The sequence below is a fragment of the Platichthys flesus genome, chromosome 9 (assembly GCF_949316205.1).
Source record: "Platichthys flesus chromosome 9, fPlaFle2.1, whole genome shotgun sequence".
NCBI lineage: Eukaryota > Metazoa > Chordata > Actinopteri > Pleuronectiformes > Pleuronectidae > Platichthys > Platichthys flesus.
In genome coordinates, this window is record NC_084953.1 from 14,770,368 (window position 1) to 14,780,858 (window position 10,491).

The 10,491-nt window shown below is 41.5% G+C and overlaps 1 protein-coding gene across 2 annotated transcripts in view; it reads right to left on the bottom strand.

Moving 5' to 3' along the window:
• The window catches only part of tle2a (TLE family member 2, transcriptional corepressor a), a gene marked incomplete in the record, with an annotated part of 40,694 nt that overhangs the window by 19,589 nt on the left and 10,614 nt on the right, over nt 1-10,491 (bottom strand).

Genomic DNA, 10,491 nt, shown 5'->3' on the forward strand with positions numbered 1-10,491 from the left:
TCATTGAGGTCTGATTTTCTGCTTTAAGTGGGATAAATGTGGCAATTCTGTCTTAACATACGTAAGAAATCTGCCGTTTTTCAACTTCAGTCCGGTCTCCCTTTTTATGTCAATGACATGAGCCATGAGTGTGGCTTAGTCTGTTGTCCCTGCACAGACCTGGTATTAACATCTGTCTCAGGAGATCAGATCACAAGTGGACAGCTCTGACTACGTCAGCTCACATCTGGCATTAAAATGTCTCCACTTCCCTGCTTTATATATAAATTCACATGTAGATCATTTCTGTTTCAAAGAACCAACTTATTATGTTTTTAGCAACTCTGACGATACAGCGAAGATTTAGGATTTTACTCACTTTAAAAAGTACAAAAAATGAAAATCTATATTTGTAGGTTATGTTAATATTGTGATGGTGGCCACAAATTAATCAGTGTTCAAACACTTATCAAATTATATTTATATAGCCTGTATTCATACAATTCGACCTAGAGGGCTTAACAAGGTGCAACATCCTCTGTCCTGACCAAAACTATTAACAGGGGAAAAACGTAGAAGCCTCACAGAGATCCACATGAGAGGCAATAGATGCTGTGTGTAACAGAACAAAATTACGATATTTTTTGTTTTAACAAAATGTAAAGGTGTGTCGATGTATAAAGTTGTTATACATAAGAAAACGTTATTGCCAGAAAGGGTAAAATATGTGAGTAGGCAAATTGTATATCAAGCAGTCTTGTCCATTCAGACCTGGTATTAACATCCATCCTGAGCGATAGATCACAGGTTGAGAGTTCATGTGTGAACACATTGAGGAAATATTTCAGACCTGATCACCCAGACCACATACAGAGGCGGTCTGGGACACATGTGCCCCCATTATTTCCACTGTGTGAACGCAAATGTGTGCTGGTCCCCTTATGAAGCACTGCCTACTCACCTCTGACCTGCTACAGTTTAATGAGGAAAATAATTTTGTTCTTGTCTATTCCTAGACATTGCAAAATGTGTGACCACAACCACATGTTGACAACAAATGAGCCACACATTTTTTTCCAATTATGTTAAATCTTGTAGAGCTGTGCACAGCGCATTGATTCACTTAGCCCCCTCACACACAGATAAACACTGAAAACAAAACACATATGTAAACTCAGACTGTTTTAAACAATGTCATTTGGTATTTGCAAACAGAATCTAAGCACATGTTTGTTTGTATAGAGCAGGGAAGTGAGATCTGATTGCTAGATGCTACAGGAGACTTGAGGAAACACATTCTAATGCCAAGCTGTCCACTCATGTGATCGGATCAACTGACATGGAGGTTAAAACCAGGTATGAATAATGCATATGAAACTGGAGCAGCCCGAAGGAAGTCATTTGAGTTGAGAGTGGCTCAGTGTGAATCAGAAAACATTTGTGTTTATAATGCAGCAAGAACATGGCCGCATGCATCCCAGAATCCCCGACCATCTCTGAGTGAAGTTGGATCGATTGAATCTCATATGCGTCCTTAATGCTTCTTGGGTGCGTTCACAGCTGTATACTGGGAGCTGTCCACTTGTGATCCAATCAGCCAAACAGGTTAATACCAGACCTGAACAGGGCCTGTGCGCCACGAGGTTCCATCACAACTACAGTGAGACCTTGTGTGAAATCTTCTTGACACATATCCGTACGTGCACAAACACACATCTCTGAGGTGATAGCATCCAAACGTCTCCCTTGTGTACTTTATATCTGTCTGTCCTCTGTGTCTGCTTGTCTGTCCTCACACTAAACAGTCCCTTGTGTCTTCTAAAACTAGATAATGCCAATGGCTGAATTTTCGCACACGCACACACACACAAATGTGTTAAGGTCAAGCACACAAACACCGCCCTTGTTACCTCTGCATCTCTCTCTCCACCTCTCTCACCCCATCTCCTCTCACTCTCTCACAAACAAACTCAGAGGTGCACACTGCGCTCCACCGCCACCTCCAACTCCCCAACCCCTCTCCAGAGAGGAAGGATATTTTGGGCCCTCTGCGGTTTACGCCGACTTGTTTGCAGGAGGCAGAGAGATTGATAGAGGGGGCTGTGGTGCGGCGTGGTTAGGTGGGACATTGGAGGTGGGTGAATGGAAGTGGTGGTGGTGAGGGGTGGGGGTCGTTTGTCGGAGGAAAATTACAATATGATTAATACCGCAACATTACCCCCAGCCGCAACAGGTAATAACGTTCGCATCCGCTCCCCTTCTCCAGCGCTGCGTGCACACACACACACATAATTGACTCATTTATCATTGCCAGCCATTTGAGGAGAAGAGGGACGAGGGAGGAGAGGGAGAGAAGCAGGACGAAGAGTGGGAAAAGTATGTGGTGGTAGAGAGAGGGAATGAGGATTAAACCCCCCTCCTTCCCCCACCCTATAGATTTTATTACTGTGGAATTGCCTCTCAGCAGAAGTCACTCACAGCTGGGCTGAGAACTAATGTGTAGGTGTATGTGTGTGTTGCCAGCATGTTCATCACGACAGACTTGGGATGAGCTTGAAGAAGCAGAGCAATGACTAGACAAACACACACAAGTTTGTGCAGCTGTCCCTTTTAGGACTTTGCATTGACTTCCGTTCATTGTGGACAGTCAAACCAAAACTTTAGCCCTTCACCTCAACTATGACCAATTCATGCCTAACCCTGACCTAATCCAACCACAATTCACATCTTAGCCCGAGCCTTAACCAAGAACTCAGAAATTACATTTTGCCCCATTAGGACCAGGCTTTGGTCCCTATGAGGTATACTGGGCCTCACAAGGTAATTGTTTAATAAGGTCCTAAAGATGCACAAAAACATATGCACGCTGTATAATTCCTGTGTTTTCAAATGTGTCACTGGTTAAATTTAGTTGTCATTTAAATGTTATTCGTCAAATAAAATATACAAAAGTGATAAAAATGTAGAGGCATCTGTTCAACAGTCCAAAACATTGAGATTACATTTAAAAAGTAGCCAATACTCACTAAAAGGCAGGAACAAGAAAGTTTAACAATTCAATAAATCAACAATCGAAATTGTCTCCAGTCACTTGAGCGCAGCTGAGCACCTGAGTTGCAAATCGTCCAGTTCTCTCTTCTCTGACCAATCTATGATATGACCAAGACATGTTGTGTATTAACACAATGTTCTAATAAAGAATGTACTAATATTAATCAATTGATTCACCGTCTAATTATTCCAGAGCTTTAAACATGATGTGGATGTCCGTTAGTGGTTCATGAATCCATATTGCCATATGCATATATTACGAGACTGTTATAATTCACAGCAGGTATATGTCTTGTGTATGGTGCTTGAAAATGATAATTCAGGGCAGAAAGTAGGAGCAGTCTGAGCCATGCTGTCTTAATACCCATGCGAAAAACTGTCCTCTATTGTTGGCATATGACTCCAGAAATTGCAGAAGGCTACAAACACACACACACACGGTTACTTCTTGTGCGTACAGGAAAGACCCCAGGGTCAATCTTAGAAAGCAATAACCATTCCCCACAAAATGGACTTCAAGAAATGAAATCCTGTGTGTGTGTGTGTTTGTGTGTGTGTGTGTGTGTGTGGATGGTCAAGAGGGGATATTGTTCAAAACCATTTTTTGTAAGGGGGTTAGGACTTTGATTAGAGTTGGGTTAGCGTTAGGGTAAGGGTTGGCCATTTAGTTTGATGGCTGATTTATGGGTAAGGGGCTAGGGTATGCAATATACAAGGGTCCTCATAAATGTAAAAAGTGTATTGGTGTTGCCATTGTGCGAGTGTTGGAACATAAAAGAGCTGGAGGGGGTGAAGAAAATGAGGGTGAGAGGGGAGGAGAGCGGTGTGCAGGAAGTGGGTATTTCATGTCGAAATGATTGCCTGTAATAATTAGTCTTTGGCTCAGCACCATTTACTGAGAGAGAGGGAGGGAAGGAGGGAGAGAGAGAACTACAGGGAGGAAACAAGATTGAGTGAGTGAGCAAGAGAGAGAGAGAGAGAGAGAGAACCAGCAAGAGCGAAAGGAGATGGAACTCAGTGTGTGTGTGCGTGTGTGTGTGTGTGTGCGTGTGTGTGTCTCCGTGGGCTCGGTTCCTCCAATCTTTCACTGGCGGTGACAGGAGATAAGATGATCAGCCGAATGCGCTACAAATCTGCAGCCTGCCAGCCTTTAGACAGCTCTGTCAGTGCAGCAATGCTACTGAACACACACACACACACACACTTAGCCGTCTATTTGTGTGTGCGTGTCTGTGTGTGCGTGCATGTGCGCGCATGAGCACCAAAGGTACAATCACTTACAGCCTTAAACTTCATGTATGTGGACACACAAGAACACACACGAGCTCAGAGTATTTTCACCCACACGTACACACAAACCTGCTAAATAAACACAGGCATGAGCACACACACACACACACACACACACACACACACACACACACACACACACACACACACACACACACACACACACACACACACACACACACACACACACACACACACACACACACACACACACACACACACACACACACACACACACACACACACACACACACACACACACACACACACACACACACACACACACTCTAACAAGAGCCTACAGACAGCGAAGTGTCTAATTAAGACCCTGCACTTAGCAGAAAATGTGCAGACTGCCGTTTTACTCTCAGTGTCTGAAACAGCCTGCTGGGTATTGTAAAAATGTCAGCTCTTTCCAATGTCAGCTTCTTCAATAGTTTTTCTCCCACCCGTTCCCTCATTGATTAGTTTGCAAAAAGACATTTTTTATATATTTTTTTCTATCAAACATTTGTCCGTTTGCTTTAGTTGTTTGAGAATATATTTGTCTGTATTCACAGACATAAATGTTTAAAGGAACATTCATTTTCTTTGCACAAAAAGCAACAACGGGACAGTAAAAACAGGTTTGTGCCAAATGATAAAACATTTCATTTTTGCTTTGACTATTAAATATCATCGGCCGCATAATCAATCTGTCAATATACAATAGAATTACAGAGCATTTTGTAAAAAGTAATGATGGGAAAAAAAACTGTCGAGATAATCTCCTTCCCTCAGCCAGTTTTGCGGCGGGTCTAAACAATTACACACTGCGTACACAGGAGATGAAGGTGTGAGATGAGGGCAGACTGGTTCCAGCAATATGAAGGATTTATGACATGACGTTGAAAATGTACTGGTTACAGCTTTACAACTGTGACTTTTTACTGGTTTGCTCAGTCCTCTCCTCTCTGATAGTAGCCTTTATATCTTTGAGATTTTGACTAGCGGTTTAATAGTGCATGTTATTAAGATCAAGGCAAATTGAGGACTAATTCATTGAGAAAACAAATGAAGAATTAAGAAAATGTAATGTTTGTTGCTGCCTGAAGCTCAATGCACACTGAACTGTGTGAGCAGCAGACTATCTACGACTGTCAATTAAAGATGGCATCAAGTCATTGACTTTAACTCATTCCCGTATAATCCATTTCCTGATATCATATAATTGTAAACAATTATAAGGTCATGTTTGCGTAAATTACTAAATTCAGTTTTTATATCATTTTCAGAAACAAACAGCTTTGTGATAAATCATGTTTAGATTTCCCTAATCAAATAAACAAAACAACACTGGTCAAATTTGATCAAATCAAGGTTGATACTTAACAGAATCCCTGACATGCAGCTACCTGTTGTTTTCCAATACGGAGGTCTGCTGGTTATATTCTTGACCCAGCAATTGATGTATTTGATCAAAGACATGTCCATCACCATTTACCGGAGGCCAAGGTGACATCTTCAAAATGCTCATTTAGTTTGACCATTGAAAGCCCACAAATTTAAGAATATATTAAACTAAACACAAGCCACAAAACAGCTGAGTATTTGATAGTTTTGCTTGATGAAGATGATAAAAATCACGAAAATTAAAATGGTTTCAGTTCTAGCTTAATTGAATTATATGCACAGCCCGCTCATTATCGTAATCATCGGAGGATGTGGATGTGGATTTTTATTTTGAAAACATTTCTGTCTACATGACAGATTGATCCTTATTGATTCTCCGATGTAGCTAAACTATCCCACACAGTTAAAAACTTGGAAGCCGTTATAGTCTTGGCAAAACAACGTCGTCACTGACAAAAATGCTACACAAAAACAAACAGACCAGCCAGTGAAGACAAACACACAAAGAAAGAGAGAGAGGAGCCGCACCAGCATCATGTATTTTCCTTGTCAGTACCATTGAGCCCTTCAGGCCCCGGGTATGTTCACTTTATACCTCATTATTGATCAACCTTTCCTTACTGCTCCTCTGGAAAAAATGGTAGATTCTCTCCATCTTCACCCTCACAGACACACACAGAAATACACAAGCACACACCAAGGACCCACCCAACTTGCCTGTGTACTCTTTCATCATCTCTCAAGGGCATGCATGAGAGCAAATACACACCTACACACACACAAACAAAGCCAGGATCATATCACACAATAGCGGGGCAAACCATACCTCTCTCTGCTGCCAGACTCACTGTAAGCTCTGCTCTTTGATAAATGTTTGACACACACAAACACACAGACACACTCACACACACACAATTAGAAGTTGTATCACACAAACCAACCCACATCGCATCTTTAAACAAACCACAAACCCTCAGCCCTCCCTAAAGCAAATATAATTTCATCATTTGGCGAGCGACAGACAGGCAGTTAAACACAGAGGATTCCTTACTACTTTATCTAATTATATCTGTGCACACACACACAAACAGCCTATCTGGATCTGCATGTGCTGTAAAGATATATTCAGTTCACACCATGCCAGTTCAAGTTTGACTCAACAGTTCAGACAATACTCAGCTGTGGTAAACTGGAGCTTCTATTAGAAATGAAATGTCATTTCTTTGTTGTTAATGTGAAAACTGTTAACCCAGTCATTAACCTGTGGCTGGTTTTACTTGTGCTCAACAAGAACAGTTCTCCACAAGAGAACCCGTCGCTCTTTCTGCTCATTATTGTAGCAAAAAATTACATTGTAGCATTTCAGTGTGTGTGTGTCGGTCTGTAGCCTATACAGCTGTCTAGTATTTTGGCAGAGACGATTGGAAGGACTCGTAGTGACGAGTGACGGCATGTTAGTGGTGAGTGGAGAGCTGATATCTTCCCCACCAGACCACACACATCTTGCTTTAACATGATATAAGGTAAATAGTATTCGTCGACCTATTGGTCTGTTTCACTCAGTGTGTGATTTGTTAATCCTCATACTGAATATGCTGCTTTAACCCATTAAAATGTACCCATTGTTAAAATGAAATGGTTAATTGATATTTTATAATGTGCCAGGCACTCGTCCATTTTTAATAGTATTTTTCAATGGTATGGGTTAATGATTGTTGGAGCAGAGGCAGGATGTGACAAATTAACTCTGCTGAGTAGATCACGTGATTATGTTTACAGCAACCTGACATCGACATCATTTCTTAGTTTTTTTTTCATTTTTGTCTACGGACATTGTACTAGGAGGCCAGGCAGATAGTCTGTAGAAACTGCGGAGCATCTCACTCAGACATGTACACACATGCACCATGCGTCCAGTGCATATCTGAAAGCAGCTATAGAGACACATTTAAGACTAATTTAGCAGCTTCTCCAACTTGGGACAAAAGCTGTGTCCCCAATTGGGGATAAGCAGATATTTGGAGTTGGTGGTTACATTTGAGTGTTAGGTAGGCTAAGTGTTAGGCAAGCAGTGGTTATGGCAAGTCTCCATTAAGTGAATACAAGTGTATGTAAATGTCCCCCAAGTGACCTGCGACTGTGTGTGTGTGTGTGTGTGTGTGTGTGTGTGTGTGTGTGGGGAGACAGAATTACAGTAATGAGAGCTCTGTGTCAGCCACTCCTCCCGTCTCCCCCCTTACGGCCTGTTTAGATAGTTCACTCATGCATGCACACGCACACACACACATACAAAAATCAGGGTCACTGACCCACCAATGACCATGTAATTAATAAACCCTTCCCTCTCTTATTCTTCCCTCACTAATCTTTCTCAACCCTTCATTCCAACCACGTACACACCACCAAACCAAACAACACACAAATTTAGAAACAGACCGTGCCACCCAGACACCCATCCTCCCCCCCCCCCCCCCCCCCCCACACACACACACAGTGGCAGGCTCATCAGCGTTAATCCCTTCCCTCAGTCTTTTTCCTGCCATCTAATCCAACTTCTATCAGAATCCAGCCACCTTCCCTGCAACTAAGCCGTGCTATTTCTAGACAACATCTATTTGTGTGTGTGGAGATAATTGGGGCCTGTAAGTGTGTGCGTGTGTGCGTGTGTGTGTGTGTGTGTGTGTGTGTGTGTGTGTGTGTGTGTGTGTTAAAGGCGAGCATCAGATTGGGAGTGTGTCTGAGTGGGTCAGTGTGTGTGTGTCCGTCTCTGTGGGAGTTCGGCTCATGTTTTCCCTGCAGGGTGAATACGGTAACAAGTGGGTCCAGTTACATGAAGGTGTAGCCTGTGATCAGATGTAGGCCTGTGTCCTGACCTATCGGCTGTTGGACTAAACAAGGACACCGATAATCCCTCTGACCACAAAATGTCTGCTCCTTTCTTCTGCCAATTTTTTTTCTGGCAAGACTTTTGCACACTGGCAAGACTTTTTTTAGCGTCACATTTGTAAGAAACTGGCGTCTGATGGCTTCTAAAAGTTACACCATTATAGAAAGAATCTTATTGGGCTGATCGCAATGTTTAAGTTAAAAACTCCTGTTTCTGCTCTGGTTGTTAAATGAGCTGATGGAAGGTTTTTCCTCCATTTAGAAAGTGGGGTGCCAGTCAGAGTCCAGTCTGACAATATTATTATTATTATTATAAATGAAAAGGAATCACTCTTTTAACTCAGGCAGTACGTGATTAAGTTCCTGTATTAAGGTGCATAAATTAAAAAGCAGCAAGCACAGCAAAGTGAGTGTGCGAGTTAGCGCGTGCATTAACAGGTTTTAACAAAGTCCATTCCAGGATTTCCAAAAGTTTATATTTAATACAATTAACTATAAATAAAAAGAATTCAACAAAATATGTAGAACAAGAATTTAGAAAATATCTTTTGCAAAAATGAACATCTTTAATCTGTAAAATAAAAGGTCTGCATAGCAGCTACGTCAGATACCATGACTTATATATCGGACAGGGTCTACAATTGACGATTGCTGCAATTAAATATGATCAAGTTATTTGCTTCGCTTCAGTTAATCTCACAGGTAAAAAAAAAAGATTAAAAAAGAAATGCATTTATTTTTTCTATTTTATTTGATGATGCCCTCGTGGGGCAAATGTGTGGCTCTGTAAATATGACTTGAATCACAAATTGGGTGAAATTTGCTTAAAATGAGTTCTGAAAAAAATCAGTAGGCAGCAGTATCGTCATTTTCCGGCATGAGCAGCTCAAGTTTACTGGCTGTTGTACGTCAATCATAAATAAGCCAAACAACCAATTAACAGGTACTTGTCTGCCAGAGTCAACATATGTCTAACAGTTTTGTGTAAACATATCTATTAGACATTCTGTTCCAGCAGTGTTTGCCATTGTTATGGTTACAGTGTTAGTTTTCAGTTGTAGTCATGTACAGAGATTTAATCTGCTGTGTTTTTTGTGCTCACTGGAGAAGCCGGTAGCAAGGTGAAACAAGCTTTCCTGGAAACCTGAACCAGGCCTGCTTGAACAGCACAATGTGGAATAGAAACTGGAGATGCAGATGGAATCACAAGCTCGCTCTTGCTCCCAATCGTGTTCTTAATCTCATCACAAATTTATTGTTTATCCTGCTCCCTGGTTCTTAGTTCCGGCTCTTGTCAGGAGAGTGAGGCTCCAGGTGTTTTGTAACACGAGGTGGAACGTTGAACTGCCGCCAGGGGAGCTGATCACACTGTCACTACCAACAGAAGTTTGGTTTGAAGGTTTAGTTGCAGGGAAACTGCAAACACTTTCGAACAAATTCAGAAGGTGATATTCATTTCAAGACCCATCCCTTATTGGAAATTCAATAAAAATCCAGATTAAAAGCACAAAATATGTCAAAGAGGTGGTCACAGTTGGCCAGTGCTGGATCGGTGTGGGTGTGTGGGACCTGATCTGGCAGTGGTTTATAGTTCATGTGGTGGCACTGGATGATTGTCATCACATCAGGAGACATTTAGTAGATCCTGGGTTAAAATAATCTGCACAAAAAGGTGAAAAAATACCTGCACAATTCTCTTTCCTATTAATATCCATGAGACCAAATTATTAGTAAAAATGTAAAGCTCTAAATACATGTCCTAATATTGGAAAGTGTTTCGGTACGGAAAACGGCTCTCGAAGGGATAGTGCATATCCTGCTAAGGCTGTTTATAACTCAATGCTGATCACTTTGTATGATGTAATAAATCAATTTCATAAAGAGATCATGATG